The sequence below is a fragment of the Ammospiza caudacuta genome, chromosome 3 (genome assembly GCF_027887145.1).
Source record: "Ammospiza caudacuta isolate bAmmCau1 chromosome 3, bAmmCau1.pri, whole genome shotgun sequence".
NCBI classification, from domain to species: domain Eukaryota; kingdom Metazoa; phylum Chordata; class Aves; order Passeriformes; family Passerellidae; genus Ammospiza; species Ammospiza caudacuta.
This window is the reverse complement of record NC_080595.1, coordinates 96,714,022-96,737,835: the sequence shown is the minus strand read 5'-3', so window position 1 is coordinate 96,737,835 and position 23,814 is coordinate 96,714,022. Positions and strand designations below refer to the sequence as shown.

At 39.7% G+C, this 23,814-nt stretch overlaps 1 pseudogene; it reads left to right on the top strand.

Moving 5' to 3' along the window:
- LOC131555473 (nucleoporin NUP42-like) overlaps positions 1 to 23,371 on the top strand; it is a 28,505-nt pseudogene extending 5,134 nt beyond the window's left edge.
- The last annotated feature ends 443 nt before the right edge of the window (positions 23,372 to 23,814 follow it).

Here is a 23,814-nt window from a genome sequence, read left to right as displayed (position 1 = left end):
CCTTTTTGTTCCACCTTTGGGCAGCACTAGGACAGGGGAAGTTGGCTCATGATGATGTGAAATAACCAATAATTAGATAGATACATGACAGCAGAGCTGGCAATTATCAGTTGATACCAGAACTGTCAAAGAGCATGTAAGAAGGAAACATGCCTGGCTATGCAGAGTCCTGAGTAATCCAGAATTTTTTATTGCCTCGTCTGCAAATAGTTTAAAATGTATTCAATCTCATATAAAACTAAGTTCATAATAGAGAGGCCATGAGGCAAAACATTCTTCAAAAATTTGGTCTTGAATTTTTAAAAATTTCTTGATAAATTATGCAGTTAATTTGGTTGTTTTTTCTTAAAAGTGGCAGTGCTGGCTGTCTGAAGCTCTGAGCATGCAGTAGCCATTCTCATGAAGATGAAAGGAAGAGCAGAGAGCACAAGTTGCTGTTTCAGAGAATGCTGTTCACAGATGCAATCAAAGCCATCTAAGACTTCTTTTTGGAGCAGGTGAGAAATTTTTCAATTAACAGTTCCCACCTTGACTTGCTAAAAATTGTTGTTAGGTATTATTTGAGGAAAAAAATTAAAATTTCTGTGTTCAAAGTACTTTGCTTTAAAATTTAAGCAAAACCATGCTTTCATCTGAGTTGTGTGCTCTAAAGATTTATAATCCCAAATATTTTTGAGATTCTAATTTTGCTCTGTAACCAAAACAAACATTTTTAAAACTTGAAAATACTCCCACCTATTGCTCAGCTTTTTTTTTCCTCTGACAGCTGAGTTTTGAATAGTTTGGTTCAATGGACATAGAAGTCACAGGTGGAGACAACTTGCAATGTGATATTTTGACATGGCACTATCTTTCTTCTCCAAAATGAGTTTTCTGGAAAATAAATAAAATTCCAGAATTCAAAGGAAAACTTCCATCTGTTTTTTTCTTACCAACTTTAACCATGTTATTCATATTTCCTTCCACTAACATATTCCCTTTTTCCTACCTCTATTTTGATCTCCTGAAATTTGCTAAAAAAGGTCATCTACAAAAATACTACATGAGAGAAGTCAAACATCTGAGCAAAAGATAAACTCAGCTCATTAATAAGTTGTTGTGCAGAAGAAGTCACCCTTCCCTTGCTGAATCATTGCCAGGTGCCACAAACTTACCGTGAATATCTCAAGACAGAAGAAAGCAATTACTGTAGAATTTTCAAGCCTCAAAACTTTATGAAAATTTTAGATATTATTTGTTATTGGTCTTACTGAGTCTGACACCATGAAAGCTGAAATTTTGTCCAGTGAGAACCAAAGAAATATATCCCCATAACTCTGATACAGTAAAGCTTAACTGCCACCTTTTTCCAAAGCACAAGTTAGGGACCCTATTAAAGTAAGCATGTAAATTCATCGCTATCTTCACTTACTTCTAAAGGAATAAAACAAGTCTTGCTCTTTAACACATTCTTCCATTCGGAAGGCACTGGCAGACAGTAGATTTTAATCTGAGTGTTTTCCAGAAAGATGGTATCTACTTGATCTCTTTTGCAAGAGCTCTCAGTGGAAATAGACATTATATCAACAAAATCACTTATTTTTATCTTCAAATGATGTTTTGAAAAATATGTGAGGTTAAAGGTTTATTTCTTCACTGAGAGAAAACGTAAGAAGGAATGGGACTATTATTCCATAGTAAATTTGAGTCTATATAATTTTACCTTCCTCTCTGGGTTATGACTTTCATTTCTGCTGCCAATAAATTTCAGGTTTATTGTGGTTGGTGTTGGGTACCTCAGCCCTGTTATGGCTTGTTATCTCATTCTCACAATCCATTTGATACAACCTAATCCATTAGTGGTCATTTTCCCTCTTGGGAGTACAGCCATTATTTCCTCTCTGATACCTGAACAGACATAAAAACAGCAAAGAAAAATCAGGTGACAGACTCCACATTGTAGATGTCACAGTCAGAAGTTTTCTATGCAATGAGCAGCATCAACAAAACCTAAATTAATCATAACTGACAGTTCAAGAAAGAAAGAAAGAAAGAAAATATTCAAATGCACCAATAACACCTGGGAGTAAAGAAGAGCAGTTCAATGTTTCTCTCAGGAGAGACAAATTAAATCCCTTGCTCTATAAGCAGCAGAGATGATGAAACATGGTGTCCTGAAGATCTGCATCTCAAGCCTCTGCTGACTCTCTGGATTCTGATGTCTAAGCAACATGATTTCACATCAGCTTCTGCCCTGATAGGGCATGAACCCGCTGCCTCCTCTACCTGACCAGCTATTTTATTATTTTCATAGGTGGTTATTATTTTTCTTATCTTTACATTTCTGACAAACTTGGATGAAATCAGCTTGTGAAATCAAAACATTTGGGGCCAGTGTTAGCAAGATTGTGGACAGCTGATCACCAGACAATGCAGAATGTTTTTATATTTCATATTTGCTCAGAAAGAAAGCAAAAAATAAAGAAAATAAAACCTGTATTTGAACCAGAAGTTGGACACACCTGTTATTTTCAGGGAATAAATGAGTGGGGGAAGGGGGGGATAGACAAACAATGAAGTGGGATGACATATGAAATTATTCAGAAAGAATTCAAAGAGATAGAGTTTTGATAGAGATTAGGAATAAAAGAGGGAAAAGCCCTTTATCTAATGGGGGAAAAAAAACCACCGCCATATTCTTTGGAAATGACAGCAGGACTCTGCTTTCCAGCAGCCTGAACACAAAACTCTGTGGCCTCCAGCCCACAAATGGTCTGAAACACATTTGCTGAGAGTGAGAATGGGAGTCACAGGCACATTAGATGCCTTATGCCCAAGTTCTCTTGTCACTCATCTGTTAGCACAATTTTCATCTAAATGATTCTCAGGAAACTCTGAAGCTCACAAAGCAGGAAAAAAAAAAACACTTGCCATTTAAATAACATCTCTCCTTCAGCTGTTCCATGGAAGAAGAAAACAGAGAGCTGTTGCTTTTATTTACCAATAAACTAATATGAGTAAAGAAAGTAACAAGCAGCTTTTATGAACATGCATTCAGTTGAGGTAATGGACTTTCTGTACAGGATGTGCACCAACCCTGCAAGTGTTCAAGGCCAGGTTGGATGGGGCTTTTAGCAACCTGGTCTAGTGGGAGGTGTCCCTGCCCATGGCAGGGAGGTTGGAACTGGGTGATCTTTAAGGTCCCTTCCAACCCAAACCACTCCATGATTCTATGATAAATGTGTGTTTGAATGCTACCACTGCTCACAGCGTGAGTAGAATCATTGCCTCCCTGGGCTATGGTGCTCCAGAGTTTCTCTCTATTGCACCATGCTTGACTGTAGTTGCTCTTGAATAAGAACAAAGAGGAAGACTTTGGAGTACTAGGAAATGACTGACTCAAGTCTAGCTTCTGTTAGTGCCTGTCTGCTGGCCTGTATGAAGTTAATCTATCTACATAACATTTTATTATCACTTTAAGATCAATCTCACCTAGCTGGATCTTTGAATAACATGTGAACCAGAGAACCACCCTAGCCAGAAAGGGGCCAAACTAGTGCCAAAATCTGTACCACATTAAGGTTTCAGCAGACTCAATTTCAAGGCACAAGTCTGGACTGGTCTAACTAATATTTTACAGCAGAGGAGCAATCTTCTTTCTCAGTGAGTCCTGGTAGGCCAAGCTCAAATGTAAGAGTTCCATTTCCTCTTGGAAATGTTGAACTCAATCTCTCCTCCTATGGAGGCAGGGAGTGTAAGGAAAGGCCCCCACTTTCACGGCATGATTGCTGTGATGATAAAAAAGTTGTCCCTAAATCCTTCCTTCAGCAGCATGAGCAGACATAGGTTAAGGTATAAAAGGCTAGATGTGAGCCCAAGTAGATCTCCTGCCTTTGTCCACAGAAAGGAAATAATGTGTTATGTCACAGACATCTTTTCATAAAAAATCCTTTCTTTTAGAATTTTCCTCTTCTGGGAAGCTGAGGCCCCAGAAGAAAAATGTAAACAATTGTTATCGGCTGCTGTGGAATGTAGCAAGTGCACCTGTGATTGGCTCATGTTCCATGTTTACAATTAAGGGCTAATCACAGGACCAAGCTCAGGGACAGATTCACAGAGAGCTCTCTTGTTTTTGGATTCTTATTCTATTCTTAGCTTAGCAGCTTCTGAACTTTTCTTTCTATTCCTATTAGCATAGTCTAAATGTATTATATATCATAAATTAATAAATCCAGCCTTCTGATCATGAAGCAAGATTCTCGTCTATCTCTCTCACCCTGAGGAACCCTCACAAGTCATGTAAGTGTTACTTATAATCCATGTCCTCAGTGATAGGTAGGCACCTGCCTTGTACCATCCTCAGCAAGTTCTGTAGATATTTACCTGTAAAACTCTGATTCCTAAAGCTGTACAGATGAGATCCTGCATATGAGATTAAAAACACAAACCCTATTTAAAAGAAAGAAATCAATTTTAAAAGAAACTCCTGCCTGTTCCATCCATCTCTAACTAAAATTTACTACCTTGACATAAAAGTCAAAGTTTTAACAGGGATTTGGAGACTGAACTAAATCAACTTTTCTTCTTGAGATACAGTCCTGTAAGAACAGCATACATGTATGAAAGGGTTTTTACAGACCTAAGAGATCAGGCTTAGCCAAACGGTGTTTTCCATTTGAAGTACTTAAAAGCTTTGCCATGGATCCAGACTTGGTGATTTGCTGCAGGACTCACACCAGTTCTGCTTGTCAGGACTGGCAGCACCAACCTCCTCAGGACACTCCCATGACTGCAGTTTGCCTTATGTTATCCTGGAAAACACCCCAAGAACATGCTGAGCAGGGGAATTATACTGCATGGCCATGACTCATTAATGCACAACAGTTCTCCAGAAAACATGAGGCAACTATTGGAAGAGTGAGCCCTTGTGGGTTTGTGTACATGGCAAATCTCTCAAGCTTTACTTTTATCCCACTCTCAGTGCTGTGGGTCTCTGAACTTCATCAGAAAAAATGCTTATTAATGATTCAGCTCTGGGAACTCCAACTGATGTAGAGGAGAAAATGAACCTTTGAAAAAGATCTGATAGAAATCTTCTCTTTTAAATCTCTCCTCAAGACCTACCTCTGCTGCGACATCTATCAGCCAGGTAAAGATCCTCACACGTTAACAGCAGTCAAGGACGACCCACACCTCTTATTAAAGGTGTTTTGTAATGACTCATAAACACCCTGCTGTGCCTACAGATAACTTATATCATCTTGTGCTTTCATTCCCACCTTCTTTCCTCCTTTACTGTCTCCTTCCTCTTTAAACTTGTTATATTCTTTTGTTATATTCTTTACAAAGCCCTGCCCTATATGTATGCATACGTGTATATATATATAAATATATATATATATATAAAAAATATATATTTTTTTTATATATATATATATATTTTATATATATATATATACACACACACACATACTTGCCTTGCCCCTCCTCACATACCCTCTCCATTCTCAGAAAAATTACCTGGACCTTCCTACAACAGAGCTGCCACACACAAAATTATTCACACTTTATTTACATTTTTAAGCCTTACAAATCAAAAGTAGACAAAAAACACAAACCTCAGGATGGAGGTGCAGAGTGGCCGAGAACACCCTTGGGGGGCTCGGGAATCCTGGAATGTTGCCAGAAGTGTCTGGTGGCAGGATTTTGATCCTACACAGGAAATGACACCTGTATGAGGACTGGGAGGAATTCACTGGGTGAATGGTGAAGGGATAAGTTAGTTAAAGTGTAAAACACAGGTTTTAGGATTTTGGTACAGGGGGGTCTAAAGAAGTAAGATGGATGAATTGGGGCGTGTCCTGTCCTTCTTCTTCTTCTTCTTGGCCTCCATCTTCTGTGGTGATGGTGGCACTTGGGGATTGGTTGTTACTAGAAGTGCACCGGTTAATAAGGGTAGAAGGTATTGGGGAAAAATGATAAATATTGTACACGTAACTTCGGGTATAAAGATAAGTGACCGCCCAGGGGCTTGTGGAGTGTGCCCATGGCTGACTTGCTGTGCAGACCTCTGTCGGGCTGAAAGAAAATCTTTTAGATAAACAATTAATAAACACCGAGACCGAGACAAGATCAGAAGTCTCTCCTCGTCCTTTGAAGCGCCGGGCTCTTCAAGGCCATCCCTGGGCCTTTCCAGGCCACCTAAACAGCACCGAAAACTTACAGCAAAATTACCTTAAGAAAGCTTTTAGTATCTGATGAGGAGAATATTTTGGTTTTAAGTGATTTGAATTAGTTCCCCTAAATGTTTGGAATCACATTATTTGAAAAAATGAGATAGCAGGATCAAATAAGAGTTTACATCTGTCAGAGAAACTCTCTTTAAGGAAAATGTTCAAACACAAAACTTTTAATGCTTTTTCCCCCCTTGGAAGCCACACAAAAGAGAACTTAGAATGATATGTCATCATTCTAAGTGAATTTTAGGAGTTACATAATCACTGCTTGTTTTACTACCTCTAATATACATTGTAGAATTGCTTACAATATGAAAGATGTTTGATAATAAAGTGAAAGGTAAAGCATGACAAATTAAGCTAAAAATGGTTTTAGTCTATTAGGGCTAGGGATAAGGGTAGTTTATTGCTGTGGATGAAAGCCAGCCCTCTTTGAAATCTGATGGAATTTTGCTGCCATGACCTCGTCCAGGCCACTGTTCTGGGACACAGACCAGGGTCCCAGGTCTCAGTTTCATTATCTGGCTTGATTACTTCAACCAGAAACACTGGTGCATGGAAAAATTAAACATAAACAATAATGAAATATCAGCTCATTATCACATTTGGGACGGAAATCTTTCACACAAGTGGCCCCATGTGCATATGGGACTCCAATAAAGTCACCAGTATCTTTGAGAGCAGTTCTGTTGATGACACAGCAAGCTCCCAGCTCACTCACAAGTGCAGAGCAGTATTCCACAGGCTACTCCCTGCATGGAGCCTACTACAGTCAAGCTGCAAACTTCTCCTTTTGGATGTCCAGCTTTCCATGCTTCCTTAGGAAGCTGCCAGTGGCTTTTCTCCTCTGCATGAACACATCTCCTTTAGGACAGAGCAGCACAGCCTCAGCCCCATTATGACTTCAGGCTTGGTAGACTCCTGGTGGCAGTTCTGTACACAATACTGCTTTCCCTCCTCACCTGAAAGCTCTTTAAAAGTGTCACATACAGCTGAATGCTACATCAGTGGCAGTTTTTTAACAAAAGCAGCCAAGTGAAGCTGAAATGTGTATAGTTTAGGGGTTGCAGTAGAGATTTGGAAAGTCTTTGGAACAGCCCTTCTCCCACCCCCATACACATCATAGCAGCCTCCCTTCTCACCCCTTCCAAAGCCACCCTGGTATCCAGGGATTTCCAGCACCTATAGGACTGAGGGCCACAAAGCAGCAAGCAGGAGGCAGGTAAAGCTGATGCAATGCTTTCATCCTATGCAGAAGTTCCCTGAACAAATCTGAATTCCATAATGCCTTGGAAAAAAAAAAAAAAAAAAAAAAAGGTGAGTTTCACGCTGTCCAGATAGCAGGAAGCTGTCACCTAGAGGAGACACCTCTGTTCCTTACTGCCCTCAGATTCCCATATAGCATTTCCCCTATCAGATACAAGGAGTACTCTCAAAATTCACCATTATCAGTGAATGGTGATAACAGTCCATATGAGAGAGTATCAAGGTCAGAGACAGCCAATTTGTAAAGCTGTTATGCTAAAGAGAACTCCATACTGCATGCTAGATTGTGCTAAAACCTTTGCTGCCTCTCAACATCTTACCCTGTCTCAGAACTGATGTTAAAGTGAGGATTACTTGTCATGTTGTGGAAATCAGGCAAATTAATTGGGCGTACACAGTAAAATGGCTTTTTTATTAGTACCCCTCAGTTGTCCCCAAGACTGAGCAGCTGCTCAGAGGACAGTAGTAGCTGCTGTGGCTGAGACATTGTCATTGTCATTCTCAGCTCCTGTTCCAAGCAATTTGTGGTATTCTGGAAACCATTATGAAAACGACATGGCAGAAATCATTGCAATATACTCAAAGAAAAATAAAAAAAGGAACCGCTGCATCAAGTTGATGATCTAAAATATATTAAAACGATAGAAATTGAGTTATTCTAGTTGTCTACTTGCTTCTTGGACCATATGATGTATTTGCAGCCAAGCCTCCTGGCTAAGTTATTGATTTTCTTTAAAATGGGTCTCATCTTCCTGACTAAAATCTGAGCTGGTACCTTGGACACGTGAGCCATAAGCCACCCAAACCCCCTTTCTGTGTCCAGTGACACACAAAATTTAAACCAGTAAACTATTTACTACTGTTGCTGAACTGCAGACCAACTCTAAGTTTTCACACACACACTCTAAATATTTTGCATAATAGAAGAGTTCAAATACTCTCTTATAATAGAGGGGGAAAACTCCTGACCAGAATTTAAACAAGCTCATTAAACCATACTTGACACGACTCCAGAACAAATCAAACCAAGGGATATTCCAAAATATCTTCCGGAAAATTGCTAAAAACAACAGAAATTGTTTCAAAATAACATTATCTGTGCAGAAATCTATCCATCCAGAATGGATTAGGTCCCCATTTAATATAATGGCATAGAATCACCACCTTCATCCTTTCTATGCTGTCTCCTAGAGTCTGGGTGTTTGTTTTTTTAAATAATCTACATAAAGAGACAGATGTGAGTGTCCTTCTAACTAGCACCCTTTCCATATATCCTTATGCCCATAATTCACCTTCAGCACATCTTAAGTATTGCTTTCACTGCCAAAAAAAACCCCAAACTGCCTCTGTTCTATGCACAAATTTACCTGAGTGTGTCAGTTTCCACCTCTTTATACTATCAGGAGGAGGAAGGCCATCAGACCCCTTCAGAGGTGGTGAATGGCAAGCCAAGGCTGAGTTCCCCAAAGCCCCTGAAACTGGGATAAACCCAGGGTGTCCCCAGCCAATCTCTGGGGTGTACCAGTCACCACTCTGGTTATCAGCTTGCAAAAACTGATGAAAGAAATCTAAAGGAAACTGAAGCATCCACCTAGACTCCCTGCAAGAAAAAAAAAGGCAATAAACACCTACCATTTGGTGCAATGCAGTGTATTCCAAGGGCAAGAACTTTTGTTCTTCAGAATTATTTTTATAATGTCACCTCTGCTAGGGATGATTTAAGAGCTTCTAGATAAGGGAATGAATTTCTTCAGAGGCAGAGACATCACCTCAAGTCTCCCTTCAGTTTCTTGATTAATAAAACACTCGCCCCAGCTCCTTCTAACACCTCACTGCTACATTCAGAAGCAGGACTTTAAAGCAAAAGGAAATTATTAATGTCTCAGTGTAAAAGCCATCTTTAAGAAATTATGAGAGCAAATACAAGTGCAATGAGTACAGATGAGTTGACTGAGCTTGAAGGAGCTTTAAAACTACCTTAAACCAGATGTGTCCAATCTACTTCTCTGAATAGCTGCTACTACCACATAGCAACGCTGTGCCTGCTGCAGGTGAGAACAAATAGTACCTCACATTTTCAGAAAGTGAAGGCTGATGTAGCATTTCAGGTGCCTTACATGTAGGAATTGCTTCTAGCCATTGCCAAATTGCCATTATTACTTGCATGTAGCAATCTGCTCTCTTAAACTAATTTATACCACTTCCAACAATAAATACAGCAGGGTATCATGTAAAAACATAAATAAAGCTTCGATATAAATTTCCCTCTTTATTCAGGGGAAATTTCTGACTAGTCTCACACACCAGGATCTTCCTTTTCCAGTATCTACCAGTTCTCCTTAGTGAATGCCAATGGCCAGGCAAAGGAATACAGGAGCTTGGAAATCATTTGCAATTCACTCCTTCTGCCAACAAAAGTAGCTGCTAGAAGAGGATGTCAATCTTTCCCCCTTGTAATCCTTCCTCACAGCTACAGTAAGGAAAAAGAATACTGCACATTCCCAGTCATGAGTCACCCAAAACAGCACTGTGATGGGTGGACACAGTCTGGGCTTGCATAAGTCCCTTGGACAGGAACAAGGATGAACCTGAATTGTCCTACATAGCTTCTTCCAGTTCATCTCTGGATACTCTACATGTAGGGTATTTTGAATATTGAGGTATACTTTCCTATTCTACCAGCATCTTTTCACTCAGTCGCGCTTGATCTGAAAAGATATTTTGTACAAGTCTCCATAATCTCCATAGGATTCATAGTCATCCTACTTCTTATGCACAGACAGTGCAGGAGCAGCATTGTTGGGTTAAGTTCTGGTAAGGAAGGCTCCCGTTCACACAACACATACATTTCCTAACAGCCAATGTTAAAGGAATAAACTCAGACTGTCCCATGTACAGAGAATAGGGGCTAGAACACTGGAAAAATGGGGAGTCATCTTATTACACTATTACAAAATTACTTATTCAGCTCAAAAAAAGCAAAGGTGCCACATCCAGATAGAGGGTGCAGCTGTACTACAAATGCTTCAAGGAGAAAATACAAGAGAAAACCTTTCCAATTTCATATGTTAGTGCTGACATGTGAAAGAAATGGTTACTAAGAAATGAGATTTCCAGCCATCTGGAGACTGAAGTTCTGGAACAGATTTCCAGAAAAAATGTACTAGGAACAAAACAAAAATCCCCAATCAATTTTCAAGATGGGGCTGGATATGTTTGCAAAAGAGGGTTATTTGCAATGGTTTCTCACACAGAAATCCACCTCAGCACTCTGCCTGGTGTTTCCAAGCTAGGAATAACTTACAGAGATTTCTAGGGAATCAGAGCACACAAAGGCTGTTCTAGCAAACCTTTGGTAACATCACCTTTCTGTGAAGTACAATAAAGCAGTATGCAAACAGTGCAACAAATTTGGGAGAAAAATGTATCTGAAATCTTTAGGCATGAAGAAGCAGAAAAAATTAAAGCTTTAAATGCTTGTTTAGGGAACAGAGCTATCTACAGTGCACAGCATATTGAAGGGCAAGGAATGCAATTAGTGCTTGCTGCTGTATTTCAGGAGCGCTTGATCATTTCTTCTTAGCATGTAATTTACATATTAATACTGGAAATGTCATTTGTTTGTTCCTTGCATTATCACTCTGATAAGCACATGTCATTATTGCATACAAATAAGGAGCTTCCACCTGTCTGACAGAAAACACGACCAGAAGTTATTTACAAAGGAGCCTGTTTTAGTCTGTTTAGTTAGTCTGTTTCATGCCATAATGCATCACATGTCTCATTAGTGGGCACCTTTCCTTCCTCCACAGCAAGCAGGCAGAGAAAGATCCTGACAGGAGAGCTTGCACTGCTCATTGCATGCCAGGAAGCACCACAAGGTATTTTGCTACGAGACCAACACACAGATATACCAGAATCGTGTTCATGTGCCTCCTCGAGGCATCACCTTGTACTTATACTCCTTACAAAGAACAAAACTTAAAGCCCATCTTTGAAGAAAATCAAGGCTTGGGAGGCAAAAAGAAAGTCCAGGAGAGTGACAGAGCAGAAGTGCTGGGGAAGCCTGGACGCAGGGCTCAGCTCAGCAGAGCCACAACCTCCTGCTAGTAGAAGGTTTTGAGTCACAGGAGCCACCTGAGTCCTCTGACACAGCCCAGCCTTTGATCACTCTATCAATAGTGAAGAACAGCATTAACTCCATATATCTGATGGAATGGCTATAAGCATAAATATTTTAAGATACTTTGGTCAAACCAAAGGTCCGTGCATTCCTGCAGCCAGTGTCTGGCTGTGGCTATCAGCAGATGCTCCTGCCAGGAACGTGGCACACACAGAGCCCAGCTGACCCCAGCTGATATTCCCAGCAAGCAGGTGTTTGAGGCTGCTCTGTGCCAGAGTTTGTTCTCAATGGCCTTGATTCTCCAGATCCATCCAATTTACATTTCTACTTTTACATCTGACACATCCAGTAGCAATGAGCTCCTGAGCTCTATTACAGGCTGTGTGGAAAAGTATTTCCTCCTGTTTGTTTTGGGCCAGATGTCTAATAGCACCATTACACTGTCCATACTGCACAGGCTGCAAGAGGCAGGGAATGATCACCTCCAGCTGATCTGCACCATATACATCTCAGTAGTCTCTTTCCCAGGCTAAAAGCCATAACTCACTTAATCTCCCCATGTGCAGAAGCCATTTCAAACTTCTGGTTAACCTTGTTGTCCTCCTCTATCTTTTCTACATCATCTTGAAACTAAGGGATTAGAAACGAGCTCTCTGTTCAACACTCCATATATGTAACAGTGATGAAGAGATATTTTATCTTCTATTCCTTTCCTTATAACTTCTAACATCTCATTTGCTTTTCAGTTAATAATAATCATTATAATGATTTTTCCTGGAAATTATGTATAATAACTTCAAATTCACATAGCTAATAGGGAAATTATAATTTCATACATATATTTGAGACTGTTTTTCCCAGGTGCATTATTTAAAATATCTGAGCCCTAGACTTCCTCTGCCATTTCTATTTTACAGTCAGTTAATAATAATAAATCCTACTAGTGCTCTTTGCAGTTGGTCTGACTTTTGGTTATTCTGAAATATTTTGTCTGATCAAGCAGCAGTCATCACCACATCACTTATCCCTTTCTCAGATCATTAATGAATACACTAAACAGAACAGAGGCTGGAGCTGTGCATACTCCTCTCTGTTGTGAAATAGGGATCATTTACTCCTACCCCGTGGCTTCTTTCATTTAGCCAATTATTAATCTGTGACGCCTTAATATCAAGACTCTACAGTTAAAAATAGCATGGAAAGTCTTTTTTTTTAAATTTTTATTAGCTGCATCACCCTTACACACATATTTTTCACAGAGTTAGAATAGATTTGTGAAGGATGACTTCCGTCTAAAAAATCTGCTTTGACCCTTCTCCTCTATGCTGTATTTCAGCACTCTCTACTCTTTTCTGTCATTTGTAACAGCTTCTACCAATTTGTCCAACACAAAAGTCAGAGGTACTGTTCTGCAGTTCCTTGAATTCTCTCTGCAACCCTTTGATAAAAACTGGTGTTACATTTGCCACTCCTGAACCATCCAACAGGAAATATAATTTTAAACAATAAGGTGGAAGCTACGACTAATTGCTCAACAAACTCAACCCTGAGCTCAACAGGTATGTGCTTGGCTCATGCTGCCTGATACCATCAGTTTGATTCTTCCTTTTCCACTGAATTTTCTAAACCTCTCTGGTGTCTTTTTATATTGAGACACTTCCTCAGACTTGCCTCCTATAAAGGAAGGTTTTATGGTTGGGCATATTCCCCAATGAATGCCAATGAAAAGAATTTATTTTAAGCTTAGTTCCCTGCTTTCTCTGGGCTCCCTTTAATTTTCTTCTACTGAATTTGAGGTGTCAGTATATTCATTCAAAATCAGTTACTCTAGTTCATACCTCTTCATTTTAGACTTTTATTACTGGTAGAAAAGTATTCATATTCATAGGAGTTTTTAAAGTACACTTTAAAAACTTGATTGAGTTTTCTGTCTCATGCTTTATGAGATTTTTATTTTTAATATTGAGCAGTGAAAAAGGGACTGTATTTGTGTACACATGATCAGTTTCACAGCCTCATGTTTTATAGCATCCTATGCCTAAGTGTAGGAATACTGCATCCCAGAAGATTTAACCATCCCAAACATAACAGCCACAAATTAAAAATTCAAGACAATTAGCTCTTTTACTCTTCTGTAAATTATTTGCTCCTTCCCCCTCCCCTCAAAAATAAAACCAAAAAATCACCCCATGCATTTAACTTAGAAGGCAAGACTACATTATTTAGGTATAGTCTTAAATGAAGAAGGAAGATTTATGTGTCTGCTCTGGGTTTATCATGGGTCTCTGAACAACCAGTAAATGTTCAATGTCATATTTATACTGCCACATGCTGTGATTTTTCCTGCCTGAGAGAATCCATGGCATATGCCCTCGGCTCATCTGCAGTTGTGAAAATATTTTAGCTGCCATTTGTAGAGTGAACCAATAGACAGGAATAAAAGCATTAAAGAATCCTTTTAAAACTACACAAAATACCCTGGCTGAATTTACCACCACCATTGCAGCACTTACTTACAAAAAAAAGAAACACAGCACTATCTCTCTCCAATGATACTTTTTGTTTCACCAGATAGCAACATTGGATATTGCTTTAATAATGAAGCTGAGAAATGATTTCTATTCACAATCCAGCACCCCCAAATATTTTTATATAAAAAGCATAATTTGCAACCATTTACTTTTAAGTACATACTTTCTAGCAGCATAATGTCTAGACCTATCAACTCTAATGTTCATTTTACCCAGGCCTCTTAAAAAATAAGATTATGATAATTTCAGACATATTTCTTTATTGAGGAACTTCTGGCTTTAAACAGGCCTACTTTGATATTTTTATTTGATATGTTGTTGTATAGCACAAAGCCTGTTTTGTTGGGGCCTCTCCTCAAGAAGTCCACATGGGGTTGTGCTCATCCTCAGCAACCTGGGGCACAAAACCACCAAGATGTTTAATCCCCTGGGTCACCACTCAGGCACCAACAACTCAGAATTACAGCTCTTACTTCTTACCCTAAGCATACCCAAGTATCTGACTAATAGCATTGGAGGGAAAAAGCATATATATAGACACACAAATATATATATAATATATGGGGAAACTGAAAAACAAAGTTCAGCAAGAAGTGCATGTATTGGCTATAGTTCACCAGGTACAAACTGCCTGCACACCTTTGTAGCAGGAACACTGAGGAAGGTGGGTGTGTCACTCCAAGGAGCCCTGAAGCAAAGGATGGAGTGACACAAAGGTGCTGCAGTCATGCTCTGTTGAAATCAATGCACATATGAAACAAAGGAGGGAGCAGTATAGGAGTTATGCTCTGTTGATAATAATTAAGCTAAGGGGAACTAAGCCAAAGGAATTATCCAGATGGTAATCAAAAGCTGAACTGTGCTTCATTAACTCAAAAATTCATAGTACTTTTCATGCCCTGCATAAGCTAATGAGCAAAGTCACTCAAAATCCACCTAAACATGAAACTGTAACTTTACATTTTCTCCTCCCACAACCAAAATAATATAAATATAAATTAAATAGGGGGAAGGTTAGAGAAGACTCCATTGCAACTTCCAGGATCCATTGATGGGCTGAACTTGTCTTGTCCCCATAGGGATGCCAGTTGGGTAAGAACCTTATTTTATGTTCACCAAATGATTATCCTCAGCAAGTTTTCATTGGTGATTAGAGCTTGTCTATATATTGCTTCAGATTCATTTTTGCAGTCAGTATACTACTGATGGCAATCTCTGAACCTTACCCTGTAACAGCCTTCTATTACCAGTGTGTTTGATAATAAAGTGTGCTATTCCACAAAGTGTGAGCTTGAGTCCTTCAAGGGTGCTGGCACCTGCTGGCAGGGGATGACATGCTTGACAAAACTGATAATAAACCCACAAAGAGTGGGGACAGTGTCAGTGTGTGACCCTGAATTATTGGTCAAACCACCCTGCGACACAGTTGCTATTTAGTGGGGTCCACAGAACAGAGCCCTGACAGACTAGTCATGCACAAGTGTCTCATCTTCCCTGGGGGACTGATAGATTGCTCAAATATAAAGAGTTCAAGGAAACATCTCCCCTTCTCCTGACAGTATATCACTCTTACAACCCAACAACTAGCATGTTGCTTGCAGGTTTGGTTTGAGCTAAAACCCTGAGGAAGATTTTCAAAATTAATACAGAGAAAAGCTATCTTGAAAGCAAGTAGAGTCTGGTGACCACTAATAACAAGTGGTCACCTTGTGTACCTGCGAGCTTCTTAGGCAGCTCACAGGAAAACCACAAAACCAATATGAGTGTCAGAGAATTTACAGAGAAAGCTTGCATATACTTGGCATCACAGGAACACAAGTTTAAGTGCTCACTTCCCTTGAGGTGGGTCAGAGACATACCCCAGGCACTGAGAGGGTAGCTCTGCTACCCATCAGCTGGTATGTGGGATGGGGAATCCCATTTCCTTAATGAAAAACATTGTCTGAGCTAAGCCTTCAGAAAAAGGCCAGAAGGGCCTCCATTCTCAGTATCTCATCCCTCAGCAGCATGAGCAGACAACAACCAAGCTTGGAAAATTCTGGGAGTTCACAGAACTGCCAGCACTGGGGGAGAAGCACTGAGATGTCTCACCTAAGTAAATGCTCCTGCAGATGTGGGCACTTTTTGTGACTCACCTCAGCACAAAAATAGCTGTAGCTGTCACAATATATGATTCTATCTCACTGCTAACCGAAATGGGGTTACTCACACAATCAAGGACTAATTGCATGAGAAGGGATTGCTTGATGAGGTTCTTAGACTTGTGTGTTTCTGGTCAAGTCCTCAATAGATGCAAATTAGCACAGCTTCAAAGAAATTATTTCAGTGATTCTGAAGGTGTGGCTTCCACTATTTGTGTGTTTGAGAGGAAAGGCAACAGAGACAAAGCAATTCTGCAGGAGAAAGTTATGTCTCTACTAGCATACTAGTGATAGATAAAGCAAGTTAGTACAGTATAATTTATTTGTATTATTATTATACTCTTTTTAAGACTGCTAGGCAAACAAATTAGTCATGGGTTAAATGACAAACCTCTGTAGTGGGATTTGAAACTGACTAAAGGATGAAAAGGTAGAGAATTTAGGCATGTAAATGGTAAGAATTTAAAGGTAGCTGTAGAGGGCCAGTACTATTTAGTACATTTAAGTTATTACTAATCAGGAGATGATTGTGTGGAAGTCTTTGGAGGACACAAAAAGTTGAGATGCATCAAGTCTGAAAGAGGTTTGAGGAATTAAAAAGGATGTAAGTACATAAGCAGGTAGTCATCATCTCTAAGACAAAGAAAAAGACTTCCACAGAAAACCACAGTTTGCCTGGTCATTGCTAAAGCACAAGTCAGCAGTGGAGAATCTCTCCTATGAGGAAAGTCTAGCAGAGCTGGGGTTGTTCAGTGGGGGCAAGAGAAGGCTCCAGGGAAACCTTTCAGAACTTAAGGTACTTATATGAAAGACATTTCAGTAGGGCCTGTAGTGATAGGGCAATGGGGAATGGGTTTAAATTGAAAGAGGGCAGGTTAAAATTGGATGTTAGGAAGAAATTCTTCATGGAGAGGGTGGTGAGGCACTGGAACAGGTGGCCCAGAGAAGATGTGGATGCCCCATCCTTGGAAGTGCTCAAGGCCAAGTTGGATGGGACTCTGAGAAACCTGGTCTAGGGAAAGGTGTCCCTGCCCATGGCAGGGGAGTTGGAGCAAGGTGGTTTTCAAGGCCCATTCCAAACCAAGCCATTCTGTGATTCTCTTCTCTTCCTCTCTACTTCCCTCTGCTATAAAATCTCTGTGGGCTGAACCACAACTGTTTTGCACCTGTTCACAGAAACCCTTTGCAGCTGCAAGTGTCATTCTGGGAGAAGCAGCAGTCAAGGCAAACAGTAGTTATTTCAGCAAATTTCCTCATGGCCATTTCACACTTCAGGCACAACAGCTTCAGAAGATGAAGGACTCTTGCATACCAGTATTTCTACAAAAACTTTTGTTCCCCACTGACCTTGAGTCTTGTATATCTGTGGGAGATGTATGGCATATAATAACAGCAGTGCTGGGGGAAGCTCAGTCAGTCACAGCTTACACACACAGGTAAATGCATTTTATTAACTGAAAACTTTCATTTTCTCTTGTGGGCTCATGGGAGCCCCTGATGGCATTTTTGTAAGGAGAAAATGGAACTGAATAATCTTTCAAGATAAAGAAAAACTAAAGCTTACAATTAATTCAGCTCTATAAGTGCCAAACATGGATTCAAAAGCCAATTTAAAATCTTCAGTGTAAGATCAAAAAATACTACAAAAGGATGTAAGTATTTTTTAAACAGGAATGTTCTCTTCAGGAGTCAAACCACAAGCTGACAACTTTCTCTATTCATAACCAGCAGCTTCCTTTTGAAGCAACTTTCACATTGAGATCTGATGGAATAACTCAACATTGCAAAACAGGCAAGTACTATAAATTATGCTTATTATTTTGAGTGCTACGAAAATAAAGTCACAGAAAAATCTCAAGATGTGTGCAGCCTACAAAACTTACTGGTCCCTGCCTTTACAGAGATTCTAGCTGATACATAAGTGGACAAAAATATGCAGGAAAGCAATGCAGTAAGAAAAATTAAATCCATTAATTAGCAGCTTGTTTTGTGGAGTCTTGTATAAAGAAATAGCAGGTCAAACAAATATTTGTCACAGCTCCCCCTTAAACCAAAATATGGTTCTATTTGGGCATATTTGAAATAAAACACTGTTTTCAAAAATAAGTAAATAAAATTTAAAAATGCACTGTCAGCCCCTGCCAAATGCAGCCATCATCATCTGAGAACAGCACAAGGTAGAGAAGGAATTAAAATTCCAAATTTAATCAATATTGTCTGTCAAATGGCTGAACTATATGTGTATAAGCATACATTCAGACAGTGATTCTTCTTCATCAGCAGAAGAAAATTCCCAGCATTTTAATATTCCTGTGATATAGCACGCAGTAGGTATATTAATTTAACTAAATTTAAAATTGCAAGCACATAGTAAACACAAAGTTCAAGTTCTCTGTAACATCAGAACAGAAGTGGTATTTAGGCTTCTCATGAGGCTTCTACACAGAAGTGAATTTTATGCACAAAATTTGTATCATATCCATATCTCCATTTCTCCTGCAGGTTTTACCCACTGCAGAGAACATTTTAAATGATAGAGCTTCCCAAGCATAATAAATTCTTTGCAGCTAACTCAGAAAATACATTCCTAAGTTTGTGTAGAATATGTGCTGAAATCGTGCTGTTATTTCTTTGTCATTAGTTAACCACTCTGCAGCAAAACACACAGTTATGGTTGCTCATGACACCTGTCATACCACTAAGCTCTGATCTGTGGATAAGTCAAAGGCATGAAGTTATCAAAAGACCCATAGCAGCTATTTAAACATTAAATAAGAAATGTTTTGTATTAGTACATAATAAATTTAAAGACAAAAGTATAAAGTAATAAAAATATTGAAACAACTGTTGTGAATTCTACTCTTGTCTCTAGAACCTCTTTATTTTCACATTGGACTTGCATTTTTTTTTTTTTTTAAATAAAAGAGTGCTGGTGTGTCAGAAAAAAAAAAAAAAAAAAGTTCATTATCTGGGACTATTTATGTGACTCCTAGAACTTGCCTTATGGGATTAGCTGCCCAAAAATGACACTGGAAATATGGGTCCTGCAAAAGAGAGTATACTTTTATCTAGGTCCAACAGCATGAAATGTTTTCTGCTTGGAAGGAAGGATTTGTTCAGTTAGGCTATTGCATCTGATTATGTGACACTGCATGGTACCAGGAATAAACAGACATCAAAGGCAGCACTGTGAATGGAACAAGAGCTAAAAGCTTTAGCAGAGACACTGAAAAACCAGGCAGAAAGGACGTGGAAGAGACATGCAGCCTGTATCTCCAAGAAAGGTGTGACAGAAAAATGGAATGACTGTAAAAGAAGCTGTTTAAGTCTTACAATCTTTTAACTGTGAGGAAGTGAATATGTCTCACAAGTTTTCTGAAATTTTCATGAAACTACAGTGTAAAAGAACTTTGTGTTTCTTGCAAAAGTGTGACTCCTGGCTGGCCCCAGGCTGGACAAGCTGCTTTGCTCTTTCCCTGGACCCTTATCCTACAGAAACATCTTAAAAATTAAGTCACTCCCACTCAATTTTAGTTAACTCTTAAAAAAATGTAACTACCAGCCCTCTTCCTTCTATTCTTCTCCCTGCTCCTTCCTTTAACATCTGCCAAAGCATCTACACCTTGCTGGCTGGGACATTCACCTAGGTGGTGGGAGGCAATTGGAATTCTTTCAGATGGAGAAGGAAATGGAATTGTATGCCATATAGAGTATTCTGCCCACCCAGAATTACATTATATAGATTACCTGTAAGGAAGTCATTGATACTTGCTCTGGTTTTGTCTTATACATGACTACTACTGCACTTCTAAAGAAAATTTCTGGGACAATCTACTTACTTCAGTGTGTTTGGAAGGAAGAACTTTTCAGGAGGCACAGGGAGGATGGCTTTGAGTCCAGACAAGGATGAGGATGTGTAAGAGACTGTCCAGAGTTTCCTTCATTTGCCTCACAACCGTCACAAGGACAGAGACTAAGACCCTGAAGACCCTGACTGGAGTTCTGGCCTGGTTGAGGTGGATGTTCACCAAGTGATTTTTTGCAGGTGTGCTTGCTGCATCACCACAGCCTTACAGCTGTTTCATGATCCCTGCTCATCACAACAGCCCATGATTTCCCCACCTCTTGGCCAGATGCCACCAGCTTTAGAGAAAGACTAATTTTCTGAGGTAACTTCGGTGATCTCCCAAGTAAAATCCCTCATCTGCCTCATGACCTCTGTCAAGGATGGAGATTGAAGGCCCTATAGAAACCAGTCCTGAAACAATGGCTCCTGCTCACTGCTGAGACTGGTTTGTCCTGTTTCACAACTAGACCATGTGTACTTCCTCTCATCAGACCTATTCTCCACTGTCCTGTACCTGTTCCACTCCCAGTGGAGGGCTATGAAAGACCCCTGAGTTAAGCAGAGACTTTGAGATTCTCCCCGACATGACAAGACGGATCTATTGGCTGGACCACAAGGATCTCTGTTGGTAGCTATATTCCCCCCTCCTCTTTCTCCCTCTCTCTCTATCCTTTATCTCCTTTCTAATCCTTCTATAGCATTTGCTGTGAGCACTCAATAAAAGGTGCATTTTGTTTTGATTAATACTGAAATCTCCTTCTGTGTTGTTTTTGCCTCTGAGATCAGTAAATGAACCATCATGACCCCTGCTTGTACTAGTGGATCATGACAGGAGGTGAGATGGAAGCTTATTCCCCATAGCCCCTCCAAGTGATTTGAGAAGAACTTTCCCCTCAAAGTGCTGACTGTGAATTCCTTATGAGACATGAGTCCTTGAAGGGGCAGAAAGGACAGGCATTGTAAGGCTGTTGATTCCTGTATGGCAGAAGGAACCTTAAAGCTGGGCTATACACAGAGACACACGGTTTTCCAGCACCCAAATCTGCTGGTGGACCCAGACCAATGCTCACTTCAGTGTGTTGTGTCTCCTGGAGAACGCCTGAGGTTGGCACTGACACACTACAAGTAGAACATACAGAAATCTACATTGCTGCTGGTGCCACATGGGAACTGAAAGGATTTCTGTCACCACTGGGATCAGAAAGTTTAACATTGTTTGTTAGCTCTATGTTTTCTTTCTTAAAAAATGTTAGGATACTGACATTTAATGCTTCCTAGTTTGCATACAACAAAGCTATATGGTATGGTAATTTTTGCTTCGTTTTTTTACACATTATTTCTATTGTTGTCATAGTCTTTTGAGATTTGCTATTTATGCCCTAAGCACTAAACAGTGCACTAGGATGCCACTTACCTTAATTTTTTTTTGGACATTTTTCATATACAATGTTCCCTACATAGTGACAGGCTCAGTACTATTTAAAAAACAGCAGGAGGAAAACCCAATTAAAATTGCAATTTTCCACCAAGCAAGGCACATATGCAGTGTCCCCACTAGATGACTTGCTCTGTCCATGCCTGTACAAGACATATCTACAGAGGATTTTCCCCTGGGGTCACAGCATGTCTCATTTCCTAAAACTGCTACCTTTCTGCAGAAGATAAATATGAATAAAACATAACCATAATGGCTTTCTTTACCTCAAATATATACACTGAATTTACATGAAGGGCTAACAATTCAAAAGGCTCTCCAGACCTCTGAAAGCTGCCTGGGCTTTCAGTTGCAGCTTTGTTGTACACACCAGAATTGCTTCCCATATTGTTCAGGCTATAGTGGTGTGCAACGCCTCCATACATGGGCAATCATTTAACCTTCACATATGCAGGAGGAAGACTGGACAGTTTTATGCTCACAGAACTGGACTCCTCCTTTGACATCTCATCTGCTCTTTAAAATCAATCCCTTTAAGGCACTCTTGGTGTGATTCACAGGGAACCCAAACCCTGATTTGTAGCAAACCTAGGATGCAATTGATCTCCCATCACTTCATCTGTCCTCAAGCTCAACAATTTTGGCAAGCAAGTCTTCCCTGTTTCCTCCATACTCAAAGGAGCATTTTTAGGCATAGATGTAGGTATCCTTCTGCTCACTGATTCATCAGCATCTCCCATTTCAGGATAGGCTGAGTCATTTGTCTCTCTATTCAACAATTAAGAGCCCTAGATCACTTTCTAACTCAACAATTAACTCCAAAGCAATTTACATTAAAAGAGTTGAGTCTTATCTCCAATTGAATCATTGCTCTTCAGTTACTATTTTTATGTCAGGATTGATGACACTGTGACATAAATCCCAGGGAACGTGAGTAAAGTAACACTCCTTTGAGAGTGTCCTGCTTTTGGCTTTGATAGGGTTGATTTTGTTGGTAGCTATTCAGTGCTGTGATTTGGGATTTAGTATGAGAATAATATTGATAACACACAGATGTTTTGGTTGCTACTAAGTAGTTCTTACCCTAGGTCAAGGATTTTTTGCAGAACACATTTTCTGCATTTACAAACAGTCAAAATATTACTGATGGCTATAAAGATGAAGAGACTTTTTGACTATGTAATGAAAGATGGAAATTTGGGAATCTTCAGGACAATGGGTATTTTCATCTTCATCACCCATGAAAGAAAAGCTCAATGTCTCAGGCTTCTCAGATTTCTTGCCAGAACAGTTCCATCTAGAGCGTTATGACTGCAGAGCAAACATTCAGAACTCTATATAAATTCTGTCCAGCAGAACGGACAATGGAAAAATCAGCTGCCTCAGTGGAAAGCTTTAAATGCATTGACAAAAGCAGCTGTGCCATCTGATTGTAAAGAACATGATCACTCAACCCTTGTCTTCCTTTGGATCTGGAGGACTGCAAACATCAAGCTTTGGGCTGCCAAGCTTTCCCATGGAGAGCAGCAGTAACAGTGCTACCAGTTTCTTCTTTACAATGATTTCCAGTCTTGCTGGTGCATCATCATCTGGAAATTCGGATGGTTTTGAGAGCATTTCTGCTGCCTGTAATCCTCCTGCTTTTGAGGCTACATCCTTGCCTAGGAATTTTTCTGCTGTGAGCTCTTCAAGCGCCATTGTGCTTACAATCTTTGGAACATTTAATGCAGCAGGAGCAACTTCTGCCTCACAGTCCAGCAGTATTTTATTTGGATAGACTGCAGCTTCTGCACTTACAAAGCAGAATACATGAAAAAAGTTGTTTACACCAAAGAGCAGCTGAAGAATTGAAACAATTTGAAACAAATAATATTGTAATGAGAAAAAATTCCTCTTAAGCCATCACTAGTAGAACTTTTAAATGTTTCAGACTTTCTAAGTTATTTTGAAATACTCTCTTTTCTCTGATTGCTCAACTACACATTTTTGTGGTAGTATTTTTCAGTTCATTTTTGTTTCATCTTTAAGTCTTCTGCAGTAATAAACTCTCAGGTTTAAAAAAAAAAATCTTATCAAGGCCAGATTGAATGAGGCTTTGAGCAACCTGGTCAAGTGGAAGGTGCCCCTGGAACAAGATGATCCTTAAGGTCCCTTTCACCCCAAACCCTTCTGTGATTGTGTCTTTTCAGTTTCCCATGCTCTGTCAGTGAGGAGGGGCACAAGAAGCCAGGAGGCAGCAAGGCCAGGACAGCTGAC